This window comes from Opisthocomus hoazin, chromosome 9, assembly GCF_030867145.1.
Source record: "Opisthocomus hoazin isolate bOpiHoa1 chromosome 9, bOpiHoa1.hap1, whole genome shotgun sequence".
NCBI lineage: Eukaryota > Metazoa > Chordata > Aves > Opisthocomiformes > Opisthocomidae > Opisthocomus > Opisthocomus hoazin.
The window spans coordinates 44,986,357-45,013,485 of NC_134422.1; the positions used below are offsets into that span (position 1 = coordinate 44,986,357).

Genomic DNA, 27,129 nt, shown 5'->3' on the forward strand with positions numbered 1-27,129 from the left:
CGTGGCGCATGCGCGGTGCGGCGGAGTAGCATGGCGGCGGGCTGGTGTCGGGTGCCGGGGCGGCGGGGGAGCAGAGAGGCCAGCGGTGAGGCGCGGGCTCCCCTCCGGCGGGTGCGGGGGTGCGTGGTGGGTGCCCGAGGGTGGTGGGACGGGAAGCTTGGAGCCGGCCGCTGCGGCAGGCTGCAGGAGGCGAGCCGGGTGCGGGCAGCCCCGGGGCCAGAGGCGGGAGGTGACGGAAGGGAAGGGGAGAAGGAGGCGGGCACCCCCCCCCCCCCCCAAGTCGGCAGCGCTCCCCCGGCCCCGCTCGCCCCGCGCAGCCGCCCCCAGCTGCAGCACGTCCCCTGAAGCCTGTCCCGGAGCGCCCGGCCTCCCCCAAGGCCCGTGGTGCGGGCGGCACGCTGGCCCTGGAGCGTGCGTCGGCCTCCCTGAACGCGGTCGCCGCTGCTTGTTTGTGTGTGGCAGGGGCCGCGCTGAGGACGCGTTTGTCCGTTCGTGCCCTGGGGATGCCGTTGGCTGCGCCCGCTCCAGGCTTGTGTGGGCTGCGTGTGCCGGGCCTCGCTGTGCTGGCGGCGTGGGGGCGAAAAGGGAGAGGCGGAGCGCTGAGTGGCTGCGGACAGGAGGTGGCGCGGCTGAAGCTGGAGAGTCCCGAGAAGGCTGAAGAAGAAGAAGAAATGGAAGGCCACCTGGCTGGCGGCTGCCTGGCGCTGCGGGTGAGGAAGGCTCCCTCTTGGTAGCCCGCAGCAGGCCAGGCCGCCAGCGTGCCCCGCAGGGTCTGTATGTGTCACCAGCAGCAGCATGGTACGGTTGTGGAGCGCGCGAGCGCGGCTACGTGCGTAGGGAGCCTTGTCTCGTAAGAGCTGCGAGACATGGACGTTTTCTCTTAGGTGGGGGACAGCCAAGCGACCGGAGTTACGGAAGAGGAATGGAGGAGAGCAGGACAGAGAAGCGTCTGAAGCGGCAGAGTCTCCCGGGAGCGCGGAGAGCGAGAGCTGCGGTGAGTGGCGGGCCCTCGGGGCCCTGTCGCCCCTCTTCTGCGTCCCGAGCTGTCCCCTGGATCCTTATTTCTCCCACGCTGCTGTGATTTTTTTTTTTTTTCGTTTTCCTTTCCCTGTACCTCCCGTCTTCTGTCTGTGTTTGTGTTCTGCTCCCTCTCCCTCTTTTTCTCCCTTCAGAATTTCTCTAGCCGGCTCCCTGTCTCTATTTCTCTGTCCTGCTGGCTGTCCGGTCGTTTCTTGCTGTACCTCCCTGTCCAGCCGGCTCTCTTTTTGCTCTCCCTTTTTGCCTTTCTCTCCTTCTCTGTCCTGCTTCATGGCCCTTTCTTCTCTTTCTCTCCCTCTCTGTTCTCTAGCCCCTTGCTGGTTTGTTTTGGGGTTTCCCTGCACACACGCCCCCCCGCCCCTTTCTTGGTCTCTTTGTCTAGATCTGACCCTTTCTTTGTTTCTCGGTCCCTTTTTTCCTGTTCACTGTCCTTTTTCTCTCTCTGTCTGTGTCCCCTGCGCTCCGTTGCTATCTTTATCTCTCCTTTCTTCTTCATCTCCTCCCCCTGCCCCCGTCTCTCTCTCCCTCTTTCGCGCTCACCGGCCCTACATTTTCGTGCTCCGTCTCTGCAAGGCTCCTCGTCCCTGTTTTTCTTGATTTCTCTACCTCTCTGGCGTTTCCTTTCGACCCTTCTTTCTCTCTGAGCTCCTCGGTCTTCTCCCTTGTCTTATTTTCCTCTTCCTAGTGCTCTGCCCTTCTCCCCATCGCTTATTTTCTCTCTCCGTTTCTCTGCCCTGCTCCCCCTCCCTCTTTCTCTTTCTCCGTCCCCCTCTGCTGCTCCACAGCAGTGTTTTTCCTTTCTCCGGCTCTCTGACCTGCTCCCCACCCCCCTGCCCCCTTTTTCTCTCTGTCATTCTTCCTGCTTCCCTGGACCTCTCTCTCTGCAATCTCGAGTCCTACTCCCTGTTTGTATCCCACTGTCCTGGTCCCCATCCCTCTCTTTGCCTCTCTATCCCTTTGTCCCTGTTTTTTCTTTCTCCGTCTCTCTGTCCTGCTGCCTAGTTCTGTCTGGTTCCCTTTCTGTTTGCTGGGTTGTTTTTTTTTTTCTCTCTTCATTCTTCTGCTTTGCTCTGTGTTCCCTCCCTCTCACTCCCGCAGCGTCCTGCTGTGTGTTACCTGTCCTTCTCCCTCTTGATATTTTTGCTCTTGCTCTGTCCCTCTGTCCTGCTGCCTGGAAGTAATTTTTTCTTCTCTGCATTTCTGTTCTTCTGACCGTGGCTGTTTTTTCATTCTCCACCTCTCTCTCTCCTGCTCGCCAGCCTCGCCTTTCTGTCCCTGACGTTCTTTCCTCTTCCCAGTCCCTCTGCTTTTGTGTATCCTTGCACTCCACTCCCTCTGTCTCGCTCTGTCACGCTGTCTTGCTCCCCATCCCTCCCTTTCCTTTCTACCCTTCCGATGTCTGTGTCCCCCAAGCCCCCTTTGTACGTGTCCCTGTCAACACCCTTCTGTCACTCTTCTTCCCTTGCTGCTCTTGCTCTTTTTCTCTCTCTTCCTCTGTGCTGCGGCCCATCGCTGTTTTTAACTCCTCCATCCCTTTGTCCCGCTCCCTGTCCTTGTCAGTTTTGCCCTGTGCTCCAGGCTTTCCTTGTTTTCTGCATCTCTGTCCTTTTCCCCGTACCCTTTTTCTCTCTGCTCCTCAGTCCTTCTGCCTCGTCTTGTTTTTCTCTTTCTGCCGTCCCTCTCTTTTTGTCTGTGACCCTCTGTGCTCTTCTCCTTCTCCCTCTCAGTTTGCGGTTGTCTTATGTGTCCCCCTCTCTGTCTCTCTCTTCTGCTGTCCTGCTCCCCAGCCCCGTTATTTATTGCTTCACCCCTCGGTCTTGCTCTCAGTCCCTGTTTTATCTCGTGCTCTGCCTCGCTGCCGTTCTCTCTGTTGCTCTCGTTTGCTGTCTGTCCCAGCGTCCTGCTCCCTGTTGCGCTCTCTGTTTCACAGTCTGGCGTTGTGTCCCTCACCTGTTTTCTCTCTCACTCTGTCCTTCCTCCTGGCTTTTCCTTGTCCCTCTGGCCTCTTACTCGTCGCTACTTTTTTCTTCCTTTCTCTACCTCTCTGCCTCTGCCCTGTCGCTCTCTGCAATGTTTCTTTCTCCATCTGTGCCCCCCTCCCTGTCCCTTTTCTCTTGTTCTCTCTGTCCTACATGCTCCCCGTAACTCTTTGTCTGTGTATCTCCATACTGCTGCCTGTCCCTTTGTTTCTTGCTATATGCCCCTGTCCAGCTTGCTGTCCCGTTGTTCTCCTCTGTGCTGAACCGTGGCCTTTTCTATCATCCTGCAGCCCATCACCGATTTTACTTTCTCCACCTCTTTGGCCTGATCTGTGTGTCTCCTGCCCCCGTCCATCTGGCTTGTTCGCTCTACTTGTGTCTCCCTCCAGTGTTCTTTATTCCTCCGATTCAGTTTCTCTCTTGATCCGTCAGTTCTGCTGCCCGCTCGTCGTTCTCTGTTTCTCTCTCTTTCCCTCTGTGCTGTTCCTGCGCGTAGCGCGCGAGCAAGCGAGGCTACATGCCTAGGGATCCTTGTCTCGTAAGAGCTGCGAGACATGGACGTTTTCTCTTAGGTGGGGGACAGCCAAGTGACCGGAGTTACGGAAGAGGAATGAAGGAGAGCAGGACAGAGAAGCGTCTGAAGCGGCAGAGTCTCCCGGGAGCGCGGAGAGCGAGAGCTGCGGTGAGTGGCGGGCCCTCGGGGCCCTGTCGCCCCTCTTCTGCGTCCCGGGCCCTCCCCTGGATCCTTCTCTCTCCCACGCTGCTGTGATTTTTTTTTTTTTTGTCTTTTTCCTTTTGTTTTCCTTTCCCTGTACCTCCCGTCTTCTGTCTGTGTTTGTGTTCTGCTCCCTCTCCCTCTTTTTCTCCCTTCAGAATTTCTCTAGCCGGCTCCCTGTCTCTATTTCTCTGTCCTGCTGGCTGTCCGGTCGTTTCTTGCTGTACCTCCCTGTCCAGCCGGCTCTCTTTTTGCTCTCCCTTTTTGCCTTTCTCTCTTCTCTGTCCTGCTTCATGGCCCTTTCTTCTCTTTCTCTCCCTCTCTGTTCTCTAGCCCCTTGCTGGTTTGTTTTGGGGTTTCCCTGCACACACGCCCCCCCGCCCCTTTCTTGGTCGCTTTGTCTAGATCTGACCCTTTCTTTGTTTCTCGGTCCCTTTTTTCCTGTTCACTGTCCTTTTTCTCTCTCTGTCTGTGTGTCCTGCGCTCCGTTGCCATCTTTATCTCTCCTTTCTTCTTCATCTCCTCCCCCTGCCCCCGTCTCTCTCTCCCTCTTTCGCGCTCACCGGCCCTACATTTTCGTGCTCCGTCTCTGCAAGCCTCCTCGTCCCTGTTTTTCTTGATTTCTCTACCTCTCTGGCGTTTCCTTTCGACCCTTCTTTCTCTCTGAGCTCCTCGGTCTTCTCCCTTGTCTTATTTTCCTCTTCCTAGTGCTCTGCCCTGCTCCCCATCGCTTATTTTCTCTCTCCGTTTCTCTGCCCTGCTCCCCGTCCCTCTCTTTCTTTCTCCGTCCCCCTCTGCTGCTCCACAGCAGTGTTTTTCCTTTCTCCGGCTCTCTGACCCGCTCCCCGCCCACCCAGGTTGACCGTCCCAGGTTTTGTTGTGCGTCTCCATCCTGCCGCTGTCCTGATCTATCCTTTTGCGCCCTTCTCTTTCTGTCTCTTTTCGTGTGTCCCCGCTGCTTTTTTTCCCATCTCTGTCCAGCTCCCTGTCCCTTTCCTTTTTCCTCTTGCTGTCCTTTTGCCCTGCTTCCTCTTGCTGTTTTTTCTGCCTTTCTCTCTCTGCGCCATTCCCTCTCCCATCCTTTCTTTCTCTATCCCCCTGTGCAGCTCGCTGTCCCTTGTTTGCTTTCTCTCTTCCTCGGTATTTTTTTTCTTTCTCCATACCTCTCTCCCGCTGCCCGTCACGGTCGCATTTCTCCCCCCAATGCTGTCCTGCTTCTGTCCCTTTTCTCTCTCTCTGTCATTTTGTCCTGCTCCCTGTGTTTGTTTTTTAATTCCTCCCTCAGGGTCCCTCAGCCCGGTGCTGTTTTTTCCCTTCTCCGCCTCTCTCTCCTGCTGCCCAGCTGAGGCTTTCCCCCTCCGTCTCTGTCCTGCTCCCCCGTCTCTTACTTGTGCCTGTCTTTCACTTTGTCCTGCCTCCTCGTCCCCTTTTTCTCTCTCAGTATCACCTTGTCCCGCTCCCTGTCCCTGTCTTTCTCTGACAATCTGTCCCGCTCCTTGTCCTTCTCTTTCCCTTTGCTGTTATTCCCCGTCCTTGTTCTGGCCTTTCTTCCTTCTCTTTCTGTCCTACTGCCCCAGTGCCTCTTTTTCCACCGCTGTCCTGCTCCCTGGCCCTTGTTTCCTCTCGCCGTCCCTCTGTCCTGCTTCCTGTCCCCAGTTTTTCTGTCTCTCTTTCTCGATGCTGCTGCCTGTCCGGTCGTTTCTTGCTGTACCTGCCTGTGCAGCCGGCTCTCCCTTTTTGCCTTTCTCTCCTTCTCTTCCTGCTTCCCGGCCCGTTCTTGTCTTCCTCTCTGTCTGTCCTCTATCCCCTTGCTGGTTTGTGTTGGGGTTCCAACCCTGACCACCCACCCCCTTCTTCGTCTGACCCTTTCTTTGTTTCTTAGTACGTTTCTTCCTGTTGCCTGTCCTTTTTCTCTCTCTGTCAGTGTGTCCTGCACTGCGTGGGACGGTGGTGGGAGGCTGAAAAAGGGTGGGAAGCTGGGGGGGCGGAGTGGAGGCTGGAAAGAGGTAGGAGGTTGCAGAGGGGTGGGAAGCTGAATTAAGTAGAGGCCAGCAAAATGGGAGGTAGGAGGCTATCGAGGGGTGGGAGGCTGGGGGGGGGGGGGGGCCGAGGAGGGGGGAGTAGAGGCCAGAAAAAAAAGGAGGCCGGAAAGGGGTGGGAGGCTGCAGAGGGGTGGGAGGCTGGGGGCGAGAGTAGAGGCCAGAAAAAAAGGGAGGCCGGAAAGGGGTGGGAGGCTGCAGAGGGGTGGGAGGCTGGGGGCGAGAGTAGAGGCCAGAAAAAAAGGGAGGCCGGAAAGGAGTGGGAGGCTGCAGAGGGGTGGGAGGCTGGGGGCGAGAGTAGAGGCCAGAAAAAAAGGGAGGCCGGAAAGGAGTGGGAGGCTGCAGAGGGGTGGGAGGCTGGGGGCGAGAGTAGAGGCCAGAAAAAAAGGGAGGCCGGGGGGTGCGAGTAGAGGCCAGAAAGGCCCTTTTCTTGTGGCTTCTTCCCTGTCTTTATCTCTCTTTCCTGCCTTGTTTACTCCTCTGATTCAAGTTCTCTCTCGATCCGTGTGTTCTGCTTCCCACTCATCATATTCTCTCTTTTTCTCTGTCCTGTTCCTGCATATAGTGTGCAGTGAGGCTTCTTGTCTAGGAAGCCACGTCTCGTATGAGCTCTAAGACAGCCACATGCATTTTCTCTCAGGTGGAGGAGAGCCAAACGATTGGAGTTGCGGAAGAAGAAGGGAAGAGAGAAGGAGAGAGAAACATCTGAAGTGTCAGAGTCTCCCGGCAGCACCGAGAGTGAGAGCTGCGGTGAGTCCTGGGCCCTCGGGGCCCTGTCACCCCTCTTCTGCATCCTGGGCCCTCCCCGGCTCCCTCTCTTTCCCCCACTGCTACGACTACTTTTTTTTCTGCTCTTGTGTACCTTCTTTCTCCATCTGTCTCTGACTTGTCCCCATCTTTGAAGTCCTCCCTCTTTCTGCCCTGCAGCCCGTGGCATTTTTTTCCTTCTTCCCCTCTTTCTGTTCAGCTCCCGGTTACTAGTTTTGCTTTCCTCCTACTCTGTAGCCTGTCAGTACTTTTGCTGTCTTTGGTGCTCTCTGTCTGGCTCCTCGTCCCTTGATTCGAGGCCTTCCTTCTCGGCTCCGTAGCACATCACAGATCTACTGCTTTCTCCATGTCTATTCTATTCTGTTTCCTCATCTCTCTTTGTCCAGGTCCCTGCCGCTATTCTTTTTTCCTCTGTCATGCTGCAGGGTTTTTTTTTGCATCTCCTTCCTGCTCCCCGTTCTTCATTTTCGGTCTGTGTCCTGCTCCCTCTTCTTCTTTCTGCTGCCGCTCTTCCTCTCTTGCTGCTGCTTCTTTCTCCATCTCTGTGGGACTGCCTGTCCCCATCCTTCTCTCGCTGCCCCTTTCCCTGCTTCGTGCTTTCTCGTTCCACCGCCGCTGTCCAGCCACCTGTCACTTTTCTCCTCTCTTGTAGTGGCCTGCACCCTGCTCCTCATTTTTGGCAGCCTCTGCCGAGCAGCGCGTCGCTCCGGGAGGCGACGGACGGACTGTTCGCCGCTGGAGCAACGGGCGCAGCTGCGGGAAGGAGTGCCGAGGTGTCGGAGGGGCAGAGGGAGCGTCGGGGGCCGCGAGCCCCGGAGCAGAGCGGCTCCCGGGACTGGCTGGGTGCGTGACTGAGTAAAGACCTGCGGTCCCTTTTGCCCTCGCGGCTGCGTTTGTGCTTGGTTTGCACGGGACGAGGGGCTGCGCCAGAGGCCAGGGGAGGAGGGGACGGGCTGTGGGGCTGGGGCGACGGCCCCCTGTTCCTGCCGGGCTCCATCCGTGGGCCGGGGCCGGGGGAGCCCCAGGTGCGGGCAGCGGGTCTGATGGCGACGGCCCCTCCCTCTGCAGGTGGAGGGCCCGGTGCTGCCGTGGCCCGGGTGGCCGTGGAGGGGCCGGTACGATCGCTGCTGCCACCCGGTGATCAAAGTTCGGTACTGGCGTCTCGGGCGGCGCCAATGCGCGGTGGCGCCGTGTCCAAGGGCTCGCTGCTGCCACCCGGTGAGCAAAGTTCGGTACTGCGGCTCGGGCGGCGCCAATGCGCGGTGGCGCCGTGTCCAAGAGCTCGCTGCTGCCACCCGGTGAGCAAAGTTCCGTACTGCCGCTCGGGTGGCGCAGGTGCTTTGCGCGCTGGTTGGAGCCGTGCCCTGTGTGTCCGGCGCTGCAATAAGGAACGCCTGCCTGCTTGCTGAAGTGCCCAAAGGGCTTCAGAGAGTCTTTGTGTTTGCCCAATGACGGCATCGTGGACTCCAGCCGTGGGCCGGGGCCGGGGGAGCCCCAGGTGCGGGCAGCGGGTCTGATGGCGACGGCCCCTCCCTCTGCCGGTGGAGGGCCTGGTGCTGCCGTGCCCCGGGTAGCTGTGGAGGACCCGATGCGAGCCGAAGGAGGAGCGGAGCCATAGCCGGGTTGCGGCTGCAGTGAGGGAGAAGGTGAGCGCGGGGTATGGGGGGGGGGTGTTGGATGGAGCGGCGGGTCCCGGGGAAAAGCGCCCGGGAGGGCGGGGTCCGTGTCGGGGGCAAGGAGCGGCGGGGGTGCGGCGCCGTGTCGGAGCCGCGAGTCGGGGTCTGCTCGGAGCCGGAGCAGGCGCTCGGCACCGCCCCCGCTCGGGGCCGCCCCCACTGGGCACCGCCCCCGCTGGGCGCCGGGGCCGCCCCCGCTGGGCGCCGGCGCCGCCCCCGCCCCCGCTGGCACCGCCCCCGCCCCCGCTGGCGCCGCCCCCGCCCCCGCTGGCGCCGCCCCCGCCCCCGCTGGCGCCGCCCCCGCCCCCGCTGGCGCCGCCCCCCTTGCACCGCCCCCGCTGGCGCCGCCCCCGCCCCCGCTGGCACCGCCCCCGCCCCCGCTGGCACCGCCCCCGCCGGCGCCGCCCGCACCGCCCCCGCTGGCGCCGACCCCTGGCCGCAATGCGGTACTGCAGCCCGGCGTTCGGCTCAGAGTGTGGCTCCTCCGGCGCGCCGTCGGCTCGTGGCGCATGCGCGGTGCGGCGGAGTAGCATGGCGGCGGGCTGGTGTCGGGTGCCGGGGCGGCGGGGGAGCAGAGAGGCCAGCGGTGAGGCGCGGGCTCCCCTCCGGCGGGTGCGGGGGTGCGTGGTGGGTGCCCGAGGGTGGTGGGACGGGAAGCTTGGAGCCGGCCGCTGCGGCAGGCTGCAGGAGGCGAGCCGGGTGCGGGCAGCCCCGGGGCCAGAGGCGGGAGGTGACGGAAGGGAAGGGGAGAAGGAGGCGGGCACCCCCCCCCCCCCCAAGTCGGCAGCGCTCCCCCGGCCCCGCTCGCCCCGCGCAGCCGCCCCCAGCTGCAGCACGTCCCCTGAAGCCTGTCCCGGAGCGCCCGGCCTCCCCCAAGGCCCGTGGTGCGGGCGGCACGCTGGCCCTGGAGCGTGCGTCGGCCTCCCTGAACGCGGTCGCCGCTGCTTGTTTGTGTGTGGCAGGGGCCGCGCTGAGGACGCGTTTGTCCGTTCGTGCCCTGGGGATGCCGTTGGCTGCGCCCGCTCCAGGCTTGTGTGGGCTGCGTGTGCCGGGCCTCGCTGTGCTGGCGGCGTGGGGGCGAAAAGGGAGAGGCGGAGCGCTGAGTGGCTGCGGACAGGAGGTGGCGCGGCTGAAGCTGGAGAGTCCCGAGAAGGCTGAAGAAGAAGAAGAAATGGAAGGCCACCTGGCTGGCGGCTGCCTGGCGCTGCGGGTGAGGAAGGCTCCCTCTTGGTAGCCCGCAGCAGGCCAGGCCGCCAGCGTGCCCCGCAGGGTCTGTATGTGTCACCAGCAGCAGCATGGTACGGTTGTGGAGCGCGCGAGCGCGGCTACGTGCGTAGGGAGCCTTGTCTCGTAAGAGCTGCGAGACATGGACGTTTTCTCTTAGGTGGGGGACAGCCAAGCGACCGGAGTTACGGAAGAGGAATGGAGGAGAGCAGGACAGAGAAGCGTCTGAAGCGGCAGAGTCTCCCGGGAGCGCGGAGAGCGAGAGCTGCGGTGAGTGGCGGGCCCTCGGGGCCCTGTCGCCCCTCTTCTGCGTCCCGAGCTGTCCCCTGGATCCTTATTTCTCCCACGCTGCTGTGATTTTTTTTTTTTTTCGTTTTCCTTTCCCTGTACCTCCCGTCTTCTGTCTGTGTTTGTGTTCTGCTCCCTCTCCCTCTTTTTCTCCCTTCAGAATTTCTCTAGCCGGCTCCCTGTCTCTATTTCTCTGTCCTGCTGGCTGTCCGGTCGTTTCTTGCTGTACCTCCCTGTCCAGCCGGCTCTCTTTTTGCTCTCCCTTTTTGCCTTTCTCTCCTTCTCTGTCCTGCTTCATGGCCCTTTCTTCTCTTTCTCTCCCTCTCTGTTCTCTAGCCCCTTGCTGGTTTGTTTTGGGGTTTCCCTGCACACACGCCCCCCCGCCCCTTTCTTGGTCTCTTTGTCTAGATCTGACCCTTTCTTTGTTTCTCGGTCCCTTTTTTCCTGTTCACTGTCCTTTTTCTCTCTCTGTCTGTGTGTCCTGCGCTCCGTTGCTATCTTTATCTCTCCTTTCTTCTTCATCTCCTCCCCCTGCCCCCGTCTCTCTCTCCCTCTTTCGCGCTCACCGGCCCTACATTTTCGTGCTCCGTCTCTGCAAGGCTCCTCGTCCCTGTTTTTCTTGATTTCTCTACCTCTCTGGCGTTTCCTTTCGACCCTTCTTTCTCTCTGAGCTCCTCGGTCTTCTCCCTTGTCTTATTTTCCTCTTCCTAGTGCTCTGCCCTTCTCCCCATCGCTTATTTTCTCTCTCCGTTTCTCTGCCCTGCTCCCCCTCCCTCTTTCTCTTTCTCCGTCCCCCTCTGCTGCTCCACAGCAGTGTTTTTCCTTTCTCCGGCTCTCTGACCTGCTCCCCACCCCCCTGCCCCCTTTTTCTCTCTGTCATTCTTCCTGCTTCCCTGGACCTCTCTCTCTGCAATCTCGAGTCCTACTCCCTGTTTGTATCCCACTGTCCTGGTCCCCATCCCTCTCTTTGCCTCTCTATCCCTTTGTCCCTGTTTTTTCTTTCTCCGTCTCTCTGTCCTGCTGCCTAGTTCTGTCTGGTTCCCTTTCTGTTTGCTGGGTTGTTTTTTTTTTTCTCTCTTCATTCTTCTGCTTTGCTCTGTGTTCCCTCCCTCTCACTCCCGCAGCGTCCTGCTGTGTGTTACCTGTCCTTCTCCCTCTTGATATTTTTGCTCTTGCTCTGTCCCTCTGTCCTGCTGCCTGGAAGTAATTTTTTCTTCTCTGCATTTCTGTTCTTCTGACCATGGCTGTTTTTTCATTCTCCACCTCTCTCTCTCCTGCTCGCCAGCCTCGCCTTTCTGTCCCTGACGTTCTTTCCTCTTCCCAGTCCCTCTGCTTTTGTGTATCCTTGCACTCCACTCCCTCTGTCTCGCTCTGTCACGCTGTCTTGCTCCCCATCCCTCCCTTTCCTTTCTACCCTTCCGATGTCTGTGTCCCCCAAGCCCCCTTTGTACGTGTCCCTGTCAACACCCTTCTGTCACTCTTCTTCCCTTGCTGCTCTTGCTCTTTTTCTCTCTCTTCCTCTGTGCTGCGGCCCATCGCTGTTTTTAACTCCTCCATCCCTTTGTCCCGCTCCCTGTCCTTGTCAGTTTTGCCCTGTGCTCCAGGCTTTCCTTGTTTTCTGCATCTCTGTCCTTTTCCCCGTACCCTTTTTCTCTCTGCTCCTCAGTCCTTCTGCCTCGTCTTGTTTTTCTCTTTCTGCCGTCCCTCTCTTTTTGTCTGTGACCCTCTGTGCTCTTCTCCTTCTCCCTCTCAGTTTGCGGTTGTCTTATGTGTCCCCCTCTCTGTCTCTCTCTTCTGCTGTCCTGCTCCCCAGCCCCGTTATTTATTGCTTCACCCCTCGGTCTTGCTCTCAGTCCCTGTTTTATCTCGTGCTCTGCCTCGCTGCCGTTCTCTCTGTTGCTCTCGTTTGCTGTCTGTCCCAGCGTCCTGCTCCCTGTTGCGCTCTCTGTTTCACAGTCTGGCGTTGTGTCCCTCACCTGTTTTCTCTCTCACTCTGTCCTTCCTCCTGGCTTTTCCTTGTCCCTCTGGCCTCTTACTCGTCGCTACTTTTTTCTTCCTTTCTCTACCTCTCTGCCTCTGCCCTGTCGCTCTCTGCAATGTTTCTTTCTCCATCTGTGCCCCCCTCCCTGTCCCTTTTCTCTTGTTCTCTCTGTCCTACATGCTCCCCGTAACTCTTTGTCTGTGTATCTCCATACTGCTGCCTGTCCCTTTGTTTCTTGCTATATGCCCCTGTCCAGCTTGCTGTCCCGTTGTTCTCCTCTGTGCTGAACCGTGGCCTTTTCTATCATCCTGCAGCCCATCACCGATTTTACTTTCTCCACCTCTTTGGCCTGATCTGTGTGTCTCCTGCCCCCGTCCATCTGGCTTGTTCGCTCTACTTGTGTCTCCCTCCAGTGTTCTTTATTCCTCCGATTCAGTTTCTCTCTTGATCCGTCAGTTCTGCTGCCCGCTCGTCGTTCTCTGTCTCTCTCTCTTTCCCTCTGTGCTGTTCCTGCGCGTAGCGCGCGAGCAAGCGAGGCTACATGCCTAGGGATCCTTGTCTCGTAAGAGCTGCGAGACATGGACGTTTTCTCTTAGGTGGGGGACAGCCAAGTGACCGGAGTTACGGAAGAGGAATGAAGGAGAGCAGGACAGAGAAGCGTCTGAAGCGGCAGAGTCTCCCGGGAGCGCGGAGAGCGAGAGCTGCGGTGAGTGGCGGGCCCTCGGGGCCCTGTCGCCCCTCTTCTGCGTCCCGGGCCCTCCCCTGGATCCTTCTCTCTCCCACGCTGCTGTGATTTTTTTTTTTTTTTTCTTTTTCCTTTTGTTTTCCTTTCCCTGTACCTCCCGTCTTCTGTCTGTGTTTGTGTTCTGCTCCCTCTCCCTCTTTTTCTCCCTTCAGAATTTCTCTAGCCGGCTCCCTGTCTCTATTTCTCTGTCCTGCTGGCTGTCCGGTCGTTTCTTGCTGTACCTCCCTGTCCAGCCGGCTCTCTTTTTGCTCTCCCTTTTTGCCTTTCTCTCTTCTCTGTCCTGCTTCATGGCCCTTTCTTCTCTTTCTCTCCCTCTCTGTTCTCTAGCCCCTTGCTGGTTTGTTTTGGGGTTTCCCTGCACACACGCCCCCCCGCCCCTTTCTTGGTCGCTTTGTCTAGATCTGACCCTTTCTTTGTTTCTCGGTCCCTTTTTTCCTGTTCACTGTCCTTTTTCTCTCTCTGTCTGTGTGTCCTGCGCTCCGTTGCCATCTTTATCTCTCCTTTCTTCTTCATCTCCTCCCCCTGCCCCCGTCTCTCTCTCCCTCTTTCGCGCTCACCGGCCCTACATTTTCGTGCTCCGTCTCTGCAAGCCTCCTCGTCCCTGTTTTTCTTGATTTCTCTACCTCTCTGGCGTTTCCTTTCGACCCTTCTTTCTCTCTGAGCTCCTCGGTCTTCTCCCTTGTCTTATTTTCCTCTTCCTAGTGCTCTGCCCTGCTCCCCATCGCTTATTTTCTCTCTCCGTTTCTCTGCCCTGCTCCCCGTCCCTCTCTTTCTTTCTCCGTCCCCCTCTGCTGCTCCACAGCAGTGTTTTTCCTTTCTCCGGCTCTCTGACCCGCTCCCCGCCCACCCAGGTTGACCGTCCCAGGTTTTGTTGTGCGTCTCCATCCTGCCGCTGTCCTGATCTATCCTTTTGCGCCCTTCTCTTTCTGTCTCTTTTCGTGTGTCCCCGCTGCTTTTTTTCCCATCTCTGTCCAGCTCCCTGTCCCTTTCCTTTTTCCTCTTGCTGTCCTTTTGCCCTGCTTCCTCTTGCTGTTTTTTCTGCCTTTCTCTCTCTGCGCCATTCCCTCTCCCATCCTTTCTTTCTCTATCCCCCTGTGCAGCTCGCTGTCCCTTGTTTGCTTTCTCTCTTCCTCGGTATTTTTTTTCTTTCTCCATACCTCTCTCCCGCTGCCCGTCACGGTCGCATTTCTCCCCCCAATGCTGTCCTGCTCTGTCCCTTTTCTCTCTCTCTGTCATTTTGTCCTGCTCCCTGTGTTTGTTTTTTAATTCCTCCCTCAGGGTCCCTCAGCCCGGTGCTGTTTTTTCCCTTCTCCGCCTCTCTCTCCTGCTGCCCAGCTGAGGCTTTTCCCCCTCCGTCTCTGTCCTGCTCCCCCGTCTCTTACTTGTGCCTGTCTTTCACTTTGTCCTGCCTCCTCGTCCCCTTTTTCTCTCTCAGTATCACCTTGTCCCGCTCCCTGTCCCTGTCTTTCTCTGACAATCTGTCCCGCTCCTTGTCCTTCTCTTTCCCTTTGCTGTTATTCCCCGTCCTTGTTCTGGCCTTTCTTCCTTCTCTTTCTGTCCTACTGCCCCAGTGCCTCTTTTTCCACCGCTGTCCTGCTCCCTGGCCCTTGTTTCCTCTCGCCGTCCCTCTGTCCTGCTTCCTGTCCCCAGTTTTTCTGTCTCTCTTTCTCGATGCTGCTGCCTGTCCGGTCGTTTCTTGCTGTACCTGCCTGTGCAGCCGGCTCTCCCTTTTTGCCTTTCTCTCCTTCTCTTCCTGCTTCCCGGCCCGTTCTTGTCTTCCTCTCTGTCTGTCCTCTATCCCCTTGCTGGTTTGTGTTGGGGTTCCAACCCTGACCACCCACCCCCTTCTTCGTCTGACCCTTTCTTTGTTTCTTAGTACGTTTCTTCCTGTTGCCTGTCCTTTTTCTCTCTCTGTCAGTGTGTCCTGCACTGCGTGGGACGGTGGTGGGAGGCTGAAAAAGGGTGGGAAGCTGGGGGGGCGGAGTGGAGGCTGGAAAGAGGTAGGAGGTTGCAGAGGGGTGGGAAGCTGAATTAAGTAGAGGCCAGCAAAATGGGAGGTAGGAGGCTATCGAGGGGTGGGAGGCTGGGGGGGGGGGGGGGCCGAGGAGGGGGGAGTAGAGGCCAGAAAAAAAAGGAGGCCGGAAAGGGGTGGGAGGCTGCAGAGGGGTGGGAGGCTGGGGGCGAGAGTAGAGGCCAGAAAAAAAGGGAGGCCGGAAAGGGGTGGGAGGCTGCAGAGGGGTGGGAGGCTGGGGGCGAGAGTAGAGGCCAGAAAAAAAGGGAGGCCGGAAAGGAGTGGGAGGCTGCAGAGGGGTGGGAGGCTGGGGGCGAGAGTAGAGGCCAGAAAAAAAGGGAGGCCGGAAAGGAGTGGGAGGCTGCAGAGGGGTGGGAGGCTGGGGGCGAGAGTAGAGGCCAGAAAAAAAGGGAGGCCGGGGGGTGCGAGTAGAGGCCAGAAAGGCCCTTTTCTTGTGGCTTCTTCCCTGTCTTTATCTCTCTTTCCTGCCTTGTTTACTCCTCTGATTCAAGTTCTCTCTCGATCCGTGTGTTCTGCTTCCCACTCATCATATTCTCTCTTTTTCTCTGTCCTGTTCCTGCATATAGTGTGCAGTGAGGCTTCTTGTCTAGGAAGCCACGTCTCGTATGAGCTCTAAGACAGCCACATGCATTTTCTCTCAGGTGGAGGAGAGCCAAACGATTGGAGTTGCGGAAGAAGAAGGGAAGAGAGAAGGAGAGAGAAACATCTGAAGTGTCAGAGTCTCCCGGCAGCACCGAGAGTGAGAGCTGCGGTGAGTCCTGGGCCCTCGGGGCCCTGTCACCCCTCTTCTGCATCCTGGGCCCTCCCCGGCTCCCTCTCTTTCCCCCACTGCTACGACTACTTTTTTTTCTGCTCTTGTGTACCTTCTTTCTCCATCTGTCTCTGACTTGTCCCCATCTTTGAAGTCCTCCCTCTTTCTGCCCTGCAGCCCGTGGCATTTTTTTCCTTCTTCCCCTCTTTCTGTTCAGCTCCCGGTTACTAGTTTTGCTTTCCTCCTACTCTGTAGCCTGTCAGTACTTTTGCTGTCTTTGGTGCTCTCTGTCTGGCTCCTCGTCCCTTGATTCGAGGCCTTCCTTCTCGGCTCCGTAGCACATCACAGATCTACTGCTTTCTCCATGTCTATTCTATTCTGTTTCCTCATCTCTCTTTGTCCAGGTCCCTGCCGCTATTCTTTTTTCCTCTGTCATGCTGCAGGGTTTTTTTTTGCATCTCCTTCCTGCTCCCCGTTCTTCATTTTCGGTCTGTGTCCTGCTCCCTCTTCTTCTTTCTGCTGCCGCTCTTCCTCTCTTGCTGCTGCTTCTTTCTCCATCTCTGTGGGACTGCCTGTCCCCATCCTTCTCTCGCTGCCCCTTTCCCTGCTTCGTGCTTTCTCGTTCCACCGCCGCTGTCCAGCCACCTGTCACTTTTCTCCTCTCTTGTAGTGGCCTGCACCCTGCTCCTCATTTTTGGCAGCCTCTGCCGAGCAGCGCGTCGCTCCGGGAGGCGACGGACGGACTGTTCGCCGCTGGAGCAACGGGCGCAGCTGCGGGAAGGAGTGCCGAGGTGTCGGAGGGGCAGAGGGAGCGTCGGGGGCCGCGAGCCCCGGAGCAGAGCGGCTCCCGGGACTGGCTGGGTGCGTGACTGAGTAAAGACCTGCGGTCCCTTTTGCCCTCGCGGCTGCGTTTGTGCTTGGTTTGCACGGGACGAGGGGCTGCGCCAGAGGCCAGGGGAGGAGGGGACGGGCTGTGGGGCTGGGGCGACGGCCCCCTGTTCCTGCCGGGCTCCATCCGTGGGCCGGGGCCGGGGGAGCCCCAGGTGCGGGCAGCGGGTCTGATGGCGACGGCCCCTCCCTCTGCAGGTGGAGGGCCCGGTGCTGCCGTGGCCCGGGTGGCCGTGGAGGGGCCGGTACGATCGCTGCTGCCACCCGGTGATCAAAGTTCGGTACTGGCGTCTCGGGCGGCGCCAATGCGCGGTGGCGCCGTGTCCAAGGGCTCGCTGCTGCCACCCGGTGAGCAAAGTTCGGTACTGCGGCTCGGGCGGCGCCAATGCGCGGTGGCGCCGTGTCCAAGAGCTCGCTGCTGCCACCCGGTGAGCAAAGTTCCGTACTGCCGCTCGGGTGGCGCAGGTGCTTTGCGCGCTGGTTGGAGCCGTGCCCTGTGTGTCCGGCGCTGCAATAAGGAACGCCTGCCTGCTTGCTGAAGTGCCCAAAGGGCTTCAGAGAGTCTTTGTGTTTGCCCAATGACGGCATCGTGGACTCCAGCCGTGGGCCGGGGCCGGGGGAGCCCCAGGTGCGGGCAGCGGGTCTGATGGCGACGGCCCCTCCCTCTGCCGGTGGAGGGCCTGGTGCTGCCGTGCCCCGGGTAGCTGTGGAGGACCCGATGCGAGCCGAAGGAGGAGCGGAGCCATAGCCGGGTTGCGGCTGCAGTGAGGGAGAAGGTGAGCGCGGGGTATGGGGGGGGGGGTTGGATGGAGCGGCGGGTCCCGGGGAAAAGCGCCCGGGAGGGCGGGGTCCGTGTCGGGGGCAAGGAGCGGCGGGGGTGCGGCGCCGTGTCGGAGCCGCGAGTCGGGGTCTGCTCGGAGCCGGAGCAGGCGCTCGGCACCGCCCCCGCTCGGGGCCGCCCCCGCTGGGCACCGCCCCCGCTGGGCGCCGGGGCCGCCCCCGCTGGGCGCCGGCGCCGCCCCCGCCCCCGCTGGCGCCGCCCCCGCCCCCGCTGGCGCCGCCCCCGCCTTCGCTGGCGCCGCCCCCGCCCCCGCTGGCGCCGCCCCCGCTGGCGCCGCCCCCGCCCCCGCTGGCGCCGCCCCCGCCCCCGCTGGCGCCGCCCCCGCCGGCACCGCCCCCGCCCCCTCCGACCCCGCCTTCGCTGGCACCGCCCCCGCCCCCGCCGGTCCCGCCCCCGCTGGCACCCCCCCTTGCACCGCCCTCGCTGGCACCGCCCCCGCCCTCGCTGGCACCGCCCCCGCCCCGCTGGCGCCGCCCCCGCCCCCGCTGCCGCCGCCCCCCTTGCACCGCCCCCGCTGGCGCCGCCCCCGGCCACGCTGGCGCCGCCCCCGCCCACGCTGGCACCGCCCCCGCCGGCGCCGCCCGCACCGCCCCCGCTGGCGCCGACCCCTGGCCGCAATGCGGTACTGCAGCCCGGCGTTCGGCTCAGAGTGTGGCCCCTCCGGCGCGCCGTCGGCTCGTGGCGCATGCGCGGCGCGGCGGAGTAGCATGGCGGCGGGCTGGTGTCGGGTGCCGGGGCGGCGGGGGAGCAGAGAGGCCAGCGGTGAGGCGCGGGCTCCTCGCCGGCGGGTGCGGGGGTGCGTGGTGGCTGCCCGAGGGTGGTGGGACGGGAAGCTTGGAGCTGCCCGCTGCGGCAGGCTGCAGGAGGCGAGCCGGGTGCGGGCAGCCCCGGGGCCAGAGGGGGGAGGTGACGGAAGGGAAGGGGAGAAGGAGGCGGGCACCCCCCCCCCCCCAAGTCGGCAGCGCTCCCCCGGCCCCGCTCGCCCCGCGCAGCCGCCCCCAGCTGCAGCACGTCCCCTGAAGCCTGTCCCGGAGCGCCCGGCCTCCCCCAAGGCCCGTGGTGCGGGCGGCACGCTGGCCCTGGAGCGTGCGTCGGCCTCCCTGAACGCGGTCGCCGCTGCTTGTTTGTGTGTGGCAGGGGCCGCGCTGAGGACGCGTTTGTCCGTTCGTGCCCTGGGGATGCCGTTGGCTGCGCCCGCTCCAGGCTTGTGTGGGCTGCGTGTGCCGGGCCTCGCTGTGCTGGCGGCGTGGGGGCGAAAAGGGAGAGGCGGAGCGCTGAGTGGCTGCGGACAGGAGGTGGCGCGGCTGAAGCTGGAGAGTCCCGAGAAGGCTGAAGAAGAAGAAGAAATGGAAGGCCACCTGGCTGGCGGCTGCCTGGCGCTGCGGGTGAGGAAGGCTCCCTCTTGGTAGCCCGCAGCAGGCCAGGCCGCCAGCGTGCCCCGCAGGGTCTGTATGTGTCACCAGCAGCAGCATGGTACGGTTGTGGAGCGCGCGAGCGCGGCTACGTGCGTAGGGAGCCTTGTCTCGTAAGAGCTGCGAGACATGGACGTTTTCTCTTAGGTGGGGGACAGCCAAGCGACTGGAGTTACGGAAGAGGAATGGAGGAGAGCAGGACAGAGAAGCGTCTGAAGCGGCAGAGTCTCCCGGCAGCGCGGAGAGCGAGAGCTGCGGTGAGTGGCGGGCCCTCGGGGCCCTGTCGCCCCTCTTCTGCGTCCCGAGCTGTCCCCTGGATCCTTATTTCTCCCACGCTGCTGTGATTTTTTTTTTTTTTCGTTTTCCTTTCCCTGTACCTCCCGTCTTCTGTCTGTGTTTGTGTTCTGCTCCCTCTCCCTCTTTTTCTCCCTTCAGAATTTCTCTAGCCGGCTCCCTTTCTCTATTTCTCTGTCCTGCTGGCTGTCCGGTCGTTTCTTGCTGTACCTTCCTGTCCAGCCGGCTCTCTTTTTGCTCTCCCTTTTTGCCTTTCTCTCCTTCTCTGTCCTGCTTCATGGCCCTTTCTTCTCTTTCTCTCCCTCTCTGTTCTCTAGCCCCTTGCTGGTTTGTTTTGGGGTTTCCCTGCACACACGCCCCCCGCCCCTTTCTTGGTCTCTTTGTCTAGATCTGACCCTTTCTTTGTTTCTCGGTCCCTTTTTTCCTGTTCACTGTCCTTTTTCTCTCCCTGTCTGTGTGTCCTGCGCTCCGTTGCTATCTTTATCTCTCCTTTCTTCTTCATCTCCTCCCCCTGCCCCCGTCTCTCTCTCCCTCTTTCGCGCTCACCGGCCCTACATTTTCGTGCTCCGTCTCTGCAAGGCTCCTCGTCCCTGTTTTTCTTGATTTCTCTACCTCTCTGGCGTTTCCTTTCGACCCTTCTTTCTCTCTGAGCTCCTCGGTCTTCTCCCTTGTCTTATTTTCCTCTTCCTAGTGCTCTGCCCTTCTCCCCATCGTTTATTTTCTCTCTCTGTTTCTCTGCCCTGCTCCCCCTCCCTCTTTCTCTTTCTCCGTCCCCCTCTGCTGCTCCACAGCAGTGTTTTTCCTTTCTCCGGCTCTCTGACCTGCTCCCCACCTCCCTGCCCCCTTTTTCTTTCTGTCATTCTTCCTGCTTCCCTGGACCTCTCTCTCTGCAATCTCGAGTCCTACTCCCTGTTTGTATCCCACTGTCCTGGTCCCCATCCCTCTCTTTGCCTCTCTATCCCTTTGTCCCTGTTTTTTCTTTCTCCGTCTCTCTGTCCTGCTGCCTAGTTCTGTCTGGTTCCCTTTCTGTTTGCTGGGTTGTTTTTTTTTTTCTCTCTTCATTCTTCTGCTTTGCTCTGTGTTCCCTCCCTCTCACTCCCGCAGCGTCCTGCTGTGTGTTACCTGTCCTTCTCCCTCTTGATATTTTTGCTCTTGCTCTGTCCCTCTGTCCTGCTGCCTGGAAGTAATTTTTTCTTCTCTGCATTTCTGTTCTTCTGACCATGGCTGTTTTTTCATTCTCCACCTCTCTCTCTCCTGCTCGCCAGCCTCGCCTTTCTGTCCCTGACGTTCTTTCCTCTTCCCAGTCCCTCTGCTTTTGTGTATCCTTGCACTCCACTCCCTCTGTCTCGCTCTGTCACGCTGTCTTGCTCCCCATCCCTCCCTTTCCTTTCTACCCTTCCGATGTCTGTGTCCCCCAAGCCCCCTTTGTACGTGTCCCTGTCAACACCCTTCTGTCACTCTTCTTCCCTTGCTGCTCTTGCTCTTTTTCTCTCTCTTCCTCTGTGCTGCGGCCCATCGCTGTTTTTAACTCCTCCATCCCTTTGTCCCGCTCCCTGTCCTTGTCAGTTTTGCCCTGTGCTCCAGGCTTTCCTTGTTTTCTGCATCTCTGTCCTTTTCCCCGTACCCTTTTTCTCTCTGCTCCTCAGTCCTTCTGCCTCGTCTTGTTTTTCTCTTTCTGCCGTCCCTCTCTTTTTGTCTGTGACCCTCTGTGCTCTTCTCCTTCTCCCTCTCAGTTTGCGGTTGTCTTATGTGTCCCCCTCTCTGTCTCTCTCTTCTGCTGTCCTGCTCCCCAGCCCCGTTATTTATTGCTTCACCCCTCGGTCTTGCTCTCAGTCCCTGTTTTCTCTCGTGCTCCGCCTCGCTGCCGTTCTCTCTGTTGCTCTCGTTTGCTGTCTGTCCCAGCGTCCTGCTCCCTGTTGCGCTCTCTGTTTCACAGTCTGGCGTTGTGTCCCTCACCTGTTTTCTCTCTCACTCTGTCCTTCCTCCTGGCTTTTCCTTGTCCCTCTGGCCTCTTACTCGTCGCTACTTTTTTCTTCCTTTCTCTACCTCTCTGCCTCTGCCCTGTCGCTCTCTGCAATGTTTCTTTCTCCATCTGTGCCCCCCTCCCTGTCCCTTTTCTCTTGTTCTCTCTGTCCTCCATCCTCCCCGTAACTCTTTGTCTGTGTATCTCCATACTGCTGCCTGTCCCTTTGTTTCTCGCTATATGCCCCTGTCCAGCTTGCTGTCCCGTTGTTCTCCTCTGTGCTGAACCGTGGCCTTTTCTATCATCCTGCAGCCCATCACCGATTTTACTTTCTCCACCTCTTTGGCCTGATCTGTGTGTCTCCTGCCCCCGTCCATCTGGCTTGTTCGCTCTACTTGTGTCTCCCTCCAGTGTTCTTTATTCCTCCGATTCAGTTTCTCTCTTGATCCGTCAGTTCTGCTGCCCGCTCGTCGTTCTCTGTTTCTCTCTCTTTCCCTCTGTGCTGTTCCTGCGCGTAGCGCGCGAGCAAGCGAGGCTACATGCCTAGGGATCCTTGTCTCGTAAGAGCTGCGAGACATGGACGTTTTCTCTTAGGTGGGGGACAGCCAAGCGACCGGAGTTACGGAAGAGGAATGGAGGAGAGCAGGACAGAGAAGCGTCTGAAGCGGCAGAGTCTCCCGGGAGCGCGGAGAGCGAGAGCTGCGGTGAGTGGCGGGCCCTCGGGGCCCTGTCGCCCCTCTTTTGCGTCCCGGGCCCTCCCCTGGATCCTTCTCTCTCCCACGCTGCTGTGATTTTTTTTTTTTTTTCTTTTTCCTTTTGTTTTCCTTTCCCTGTACCTCCCGTCTTCTGTCTGTGTTTGTGTTCTGCTCCCTCTCCCTCTTTTTCTTCCTTCAGAATTTCTCTAGCCGGCTCCCTGTCTCTATTTCTCTGTCCTGCTGGCTGTCCGGTTGTTTCTTGCTGTACCTCCCTGTCCAGCCGGCTCTCTTTTTGCTCTCCCTTTTTGCCTTTCTCTCTTCTCTGTCCTGCTTCATGGCCCTTTCTTCTCTTTCTCTCCCTCTCTGTTCTCTAGCCCCTTGCTGGTTTGTTTTGGGGTTTCCCTGCACACACGCCCCCCGCCCCTTTCTTGGTCTCTTTGTCTAGATCTGACCCTTTCTTTGTTTCTCGGTCCCTTTTTTCCTGTTCACTGTCCTTTTTCTCTCTCTGTCTGTGTGTCCTGCGCTCCGTTGCCATCTTTATCTCTCCTTTCTTCTTCATCTCCTCCCCCTGCCCCCGTCTCTCCCTCTTTCGCGCTCACCGGCCCTACATTTTCGTGCTCCGTCTCTGCAAGCCTCCTCGTCCCTGTATTTCTTGATTTCTCTACCTCTCTGGCGTTTCCTTTCGACCCTTCTTTCTCTCTGAGCTCCTCGGTCTTCTCCCTTGTCTTATTTTCCTCTTCCTAGTGCTCTGCCCTTCTCCCCATCGTTTATTTTCTCTCTCCGTTTCTCTGCCCTGCTCCCCCTCCCTCTTTCTCTTTCTCCGTCCACCTCTGCTGCTCCACAGCAGTGTTTTTCCTTTCTCCGGCTCTCTGACCCGCTCCCCGCCCACCCAGGTTGACCGTCCCAGGTTTTGTTGTGCGTCTCCATCCTGCCGCTGTCCTGATCTATCCTTTTGTGCCCTTCTCTTTCTGTCTCTTTTCGTGTGTCCCCGCTGCTTTTTTTCCCATCTCTGTCCAGCTCCCTGTCCCTTTCCTTTTTCCTCTTGCTGTCCTTTTGCCCTGCTTCCTCTTGCTGTTTTTTCTGCCTTTCTCTCTCTGCGCCATTCCCTCTCCCATCCTTTCTTTCTCTATCCCCCTGTGCAGCTCGCTGTCCCTTGTTTGCTTTCTCTCTTCCTCGGTATTTTTTTTCTTTCTCCATACCTCTCTCCCGCTGCCCGTCACGGTCGCATTTCTCCCCCCAATGCTGTCCTGCTCTGTCCCTTTTCTCTCTCTCTGTCATTTTGTCCTGCTCCCTGTGTTTGTTTTTTAATTCCTCCCTCAGGGTCCCTCAGCCCGGTGCTGTTTTTTCCCTTCTCCGCCTCTCTCTCCTGCTGCCCAGCTGAGGCTTTTCCCCCTCCGTCTCTGTCCTGCTCCCCCGTCTCTTACTTGTGCCTGTCTTTCACTTTGTCCTGCCTCCTCGTCCCCTTTTTCTCTCTCAGTATCACCTTGTCCCGCTCCCTGTCCCTGTCTTTCTCTGACAATCTGTCCCGCTCCTTGTCCTTCTCTTTCCCTTTGCTGTTATTCCCCGTCCTTGTTCTGGCCTTTCTTCCTTCTCTTTCTGTCCTACTGCCCCAGTGCCTCTTTTTCCACCGCTGTCCTGCTCCCTGGCCCTTGTTTCCTCTCGCCGTCCCTCTGTCCTGCTTCCTGTCCCCAATTTTTCTGTCTCTCTTTCTCGATGCTGCTGCCTGTCCGGTCGTTTCTTGCTGTACCTGCCTGTGCAGCTGGCTCTCCCTTTTTGCCTTTCTCTCCTTCTCTTCCTGCTTCCCGGCCCGTTCTTGTCTTCCTCTCTGTCTGTCCTCTATCCCCTTGCTGGTTTGTGTTGGGGTTCCAACCCTGACCACCCACCCCCTTCTTCGTCTGACCCTTTCTTTGTTTCTTAGTACGTTTCTTCCTGTTGCCTGTCCTTTTTCTCTCTCTGTCAGTGTGTCCTGCACTGCGTGGGACGGTGGTGGGAGGCTGAAAAAGGGTGGGAAGCTGGGGGGGCGGAGTGGAGGCTGGAAAGAGGTAGGAGGTTGCAGAGGGGTGGGAAGCTGAATTAAGTAGAGGCCAGCAAAATGGGAGGTAGGAGGCTATCGAGGGGTGGGAGGCTGGGGGGGGGGGGGGGGGGGGGGGCCGAGGAGGGGGGAGTAGAGGCCAGAAAAAAAAGGAGGCCGGAAAGGGGTGGGAGGCTGCAGAGGGGTGGGAGGCTGGGGGCGAGAGTAGAGGCCAGAAAAAAAGGGAGGCCGGAAAGGGGTGGGAGGCTGCAGAGGGGTGGGAGGCTGGGGGCGAGAGTAGAGGCCAGAAAAAAAGGGAGGCCGGAAAGGAGTGGGAGGCTGCAGAGGGGTGGGAGGCTGGGGGCGAGAGTAGAGGCCAGAAAAAAAGGGAGGCCGGAAAGGAGTGGGAGGCTGCAGAGGGGTGGGAGGCTGGGGGCGAGAGTAGAGGCCAGAAAAAAAAGGAGGCCGGGGGGTGCGAGTAGAGGCCAGAAAGGCCCTTTTCTTGTGGCTTCTTCCCTGTCTTTATCTCTCTTTCCTGCCTTGTTTACTCCTCTGATTCAAGTTCTCTCTCGATCTGTGTGTTCTGCTTCCCACTCATCATATTCTCTCTTTTTCTCTGTCCTGTTCCTGCATATAGTGTGCAGTGAGGCTTCTTGTCTAGGAAGCCACGTCTCGTATGAGCTCTAAGACAGCCACATGCATTTTCTCTCAGGTGGAGGAGAGCCAAACGATTGGAGTTGCGGAAGAAGAAGGGAAGAGAGAAGGAGAGAGAAACATCTGAAGTGTCAGAGTCTCCCGGCAGCACCGAGAGTGAGAGCTGCGGTGAGTCCTGGGCCCTCGGGGCCCTGTCACCCCTCTTCTGCATCCTGGGCCCTCCCCGGCTCCCTCTCTTTCCCCCACTGCTACGACTACTTTTTTTTCTGCTCTTGTGTACCTTCTTTCTCCATCTGTCTCTGACTTGTCCCCATCTTTGAAGTCCTCCCTCTTTCTGCCCTGCAGCCCGTGGCATTTTTTTCCTTCTTCCCCTCTTTCTGTTCAGCTCCCGGTTACTAGTTTTGCTTTCCTCCTACTCTGTAGCCTGTCAGTACTTTTGCTGTCTTTGGTGCTCTCTGTCTGGCTCCTCGTCCCTTGATTCGAGGCCTTCCTTCTCGGCTCCGTAGCACATCACAGATCTACTGCTTTCTCCATGTCTATTCTATTCTGTTTCCTCATCTCTCTTTGTCCAGGTCCCTGCCGCTATTCTTTTTTCCTCTGTCATGCTGCAGGGTTTTTTTTTGCATCTCCTTCCTGCTCCCCGTTCTTCATTTTCGGTCTGTGTCCTGCTCCCTCTTCTTCTTTCTGCTGCCGCTCTTCCTCTCTTGCTGCTGCTTCTTTCTCCATCTCTGTGGGACTGCCTGTCCCCATCCTTCTCTCGCTGCCCCTTTCCCTGCTTCGTGCTTTCTCGTTCCACCGCCGCTGTCCAGCCACCTGTCACTTTTCTCCTCTCTTGTAGTGGCCTGCACCCTGCTCCTCATTTTTGGCAGCCTCTGCCGAGCAGCGCGTCGCTCCGGGAGGCGACGGACGGACTGTTCGCCGCTGGAGCAACGGGCGCAGCTGCGGGAAGGAGTGCCGAGGTGTCGGAGGGGCAGAGGGAGCGTCGGGGGCCGCGAGCCCCGGAGCAGAGCGGCTCCCGGGACTGGCTGGGTGCGTGACTGAGTAAAGACCTGCGGTCCCTTTTGCCCTCGCGGCTGCGTTTGTGCTTGGTTTGCACGGGACGAGGGGCTGCGCCAGAGGCCAGGGGAGGAGGGGACGGGCTGTGGGGCTGGGGCGACGGCCCCCTGTTCCTGCCGGGCTCCATCCGTGGGCCGGGGCCGGGGGAGCCCCAGGTGCGGGCAGCGGGTCTGATGGCGACGGCCCCTCCCTCTGCAGGTGGAGGGCCCGGTGCTGCCGTGGCCCGGGTGGCCGTGGAGGGGCCGGTACGATCGCTGCTGCCACCCGGTGATCAAAGTTCGGTACTGGCGTCTCGGGCGGCGCCAATGCGCGGTGGCGCCGTGTCCAAGGGCTCGCTGCTGCCACCCGGTGAGCAAAGTTCGGTACTGCGGCTCGGGCGGCGCCAATGCGCGGTGGCGCCGTGTCCAAGAGCTCGCTGCTGCCACCCGGTGAGCAAAGTTCCGTACTGCCGCTCGGGTGGCGCAGGTGCTTTGCGCGCTGGTTGGAGCCGTGCCCTGTGTGTCCGGCGCTGCAATAAGGAACGCCTGCCTGCTTGCTGAAGTGCCCAAAGGGCTTCAGAGAGTCTTTGTGTTTGCCCAATGACGGCATCGTGGACTCCAGCCGTGGGCCGGGGCCGGGGGAGCCCCAGGTGCGGGCAGCGGGTCTGATGGCGACGGCCCCTCCCTCTGCCGGTGGAGGGCCTGGTGCTGCCGTGCCCCGGGTAGCTGTGGAGGACCCGATGCGAGCCGAAGGAGGAGCGGAGCCATAGCCGGGTTGCGGCTGCAGTGAGGGAGAAGGTGAGCGCGGGGTATGGGGGGGGGGGGTTGGATGGAGCGGCGGGTCCCGGGGAAAAGCGCCCGGGAGGGCGGGGTCCGTGTCGGGGGCAAGGAGCGGCGGGGGTGCGGCGCCGTGTCGGAGCCGCGAGTCGGGGTCTGCTCGGAGCCGGAGCAGGCGCTCGGCACCGCCCCCGCTCGGGGCCGCCCCCGCTGGGCACCGCCCCCGCTGGGCGCCGGGGCCGCCCCCGCTGGGCGCCGGCGCCGCCCCCGCCCCCGCTGGCGCCGCCCCCGCCCCCGCTGGCGCCGCCCCCGCCCCCGCTGGCGCCGCCCCCGCCCCCGCTGGCGCCGCCCCCGCCCCCGCTGGCGCCGCCCCCGCCCCCGCTGGCGCCGCCCCCGCCCCCGCTGGCGCCGCCCCCCTTGCACCGCCCCCGCTGGCGCCGCCCCCGCCCCCGCTGGCACCGCCCCCGCCCCCGCTGGCACCGCCCCCGCCGGCGCCGCCCGCACCGCCCCCGCTGGCGCCGACCCCTGGCCGCAATGCGGTACTGCAGCCCGGCGTTCGGCTCAGAGTGTGGCTCCTCCGGCGCGCCGTCGGCTCGTGGCGCATGCGCGGTGCGGCGGAGTAGCATGGCGGCGGGCTGGTGTCGGGTGCCGGGGCGGCGGGGGAGCAGAGAGGCCAGCGGTGAGGCGCGGGCTCCCCTCCGGCGGGTGCGGGGGTGCGTGGTGGGTGCCCGAGGGTGGTGGGACGGGAAGCTTGGAGCCGGCCGCTGCGGCAGGCTGCAGGAGGCGAGCCGGGTGCGGGCAGCCCCGGGGCCAGAGGCGGGAGGTGACGGAAGGGAAGGGGAGAAGGAGGCGGGCACCCCCCCCCCCCCCCAAGTCGGCAGCGCTCCCCCGGCCCCGCTCGCCCCGCGCAGCCGCCCCCAGCTGCAGCACGTCCCCTGAAGCCTGTCCCGGAGCGCCCGGCCTCCCCCAAGGCCCGTGGTGCGGGCGGCACGCTGGCCCTGGAGCGTGCGTCGGCCTCCCTGAACGCGGTCGCCGCTGCTTGTTTGTGTGTGGCAGGGGCCGCGCTGAGGACGCGTTTGTCCGTTCGTGCCCTGGGGATGCCGTTGGCTGCGCCCGCTCCAGGCTTGTGTGGGCTGCGTGTGCCGGGCCTCGCTGTGCTGGCGGCGTGGGGGCGAAAAGGGAGAGGCGGAGCGCTGAGTGGCTGCGGACAGGAGGTGGCGCGGCTGAAGCTGGAGAGTCCCGAGAAGGCTGAAGAAGAAGAAGAAATGGAAGGCCACCTGGCTGGCGGCTGCCTGGCGCTGCGGGTGAGGAAGGCTCCCTCTTG

The 27,129-nt window shown here is 60.4% G+C and overlaps 1 protein-coding gene across 1 annotated transcript in view; it reads left to right on the forward strand.

The window, feature by feature from the left end:
• LOC142362457 (uncharacterized) overlaps window positions 1–27,129 on the forward strand; it is a 98,808-nt gene that overhangs the window by 45,918 nt on the left and 25,761 nt on the right. Inside the window, exons 20-27 of the mRNA XM_075431090.1 lie at window positions 885–994; window positions 3,590–3,699; window positions 6,412–8,185; window positions 9,600–9,709; window positions 12,305–12,414; window positions 15,127–16,900; window positions 21,229–21,338; window positions 24,053–25,826. The gene's annotated coding sequence lies outside the window, so the exon portion shown is untranslated. The remainder of the gene's footprint in view (window positions 1–884; window positions 995–3,589; window positions 3,700–6,411; window positions 8,186–9,599; window positions 9,710–12,304; window positions 12,415–15,126; window positions 16,901–21,228; window positions 21,339–24,052; window positions 25,827–27,129) is intronic.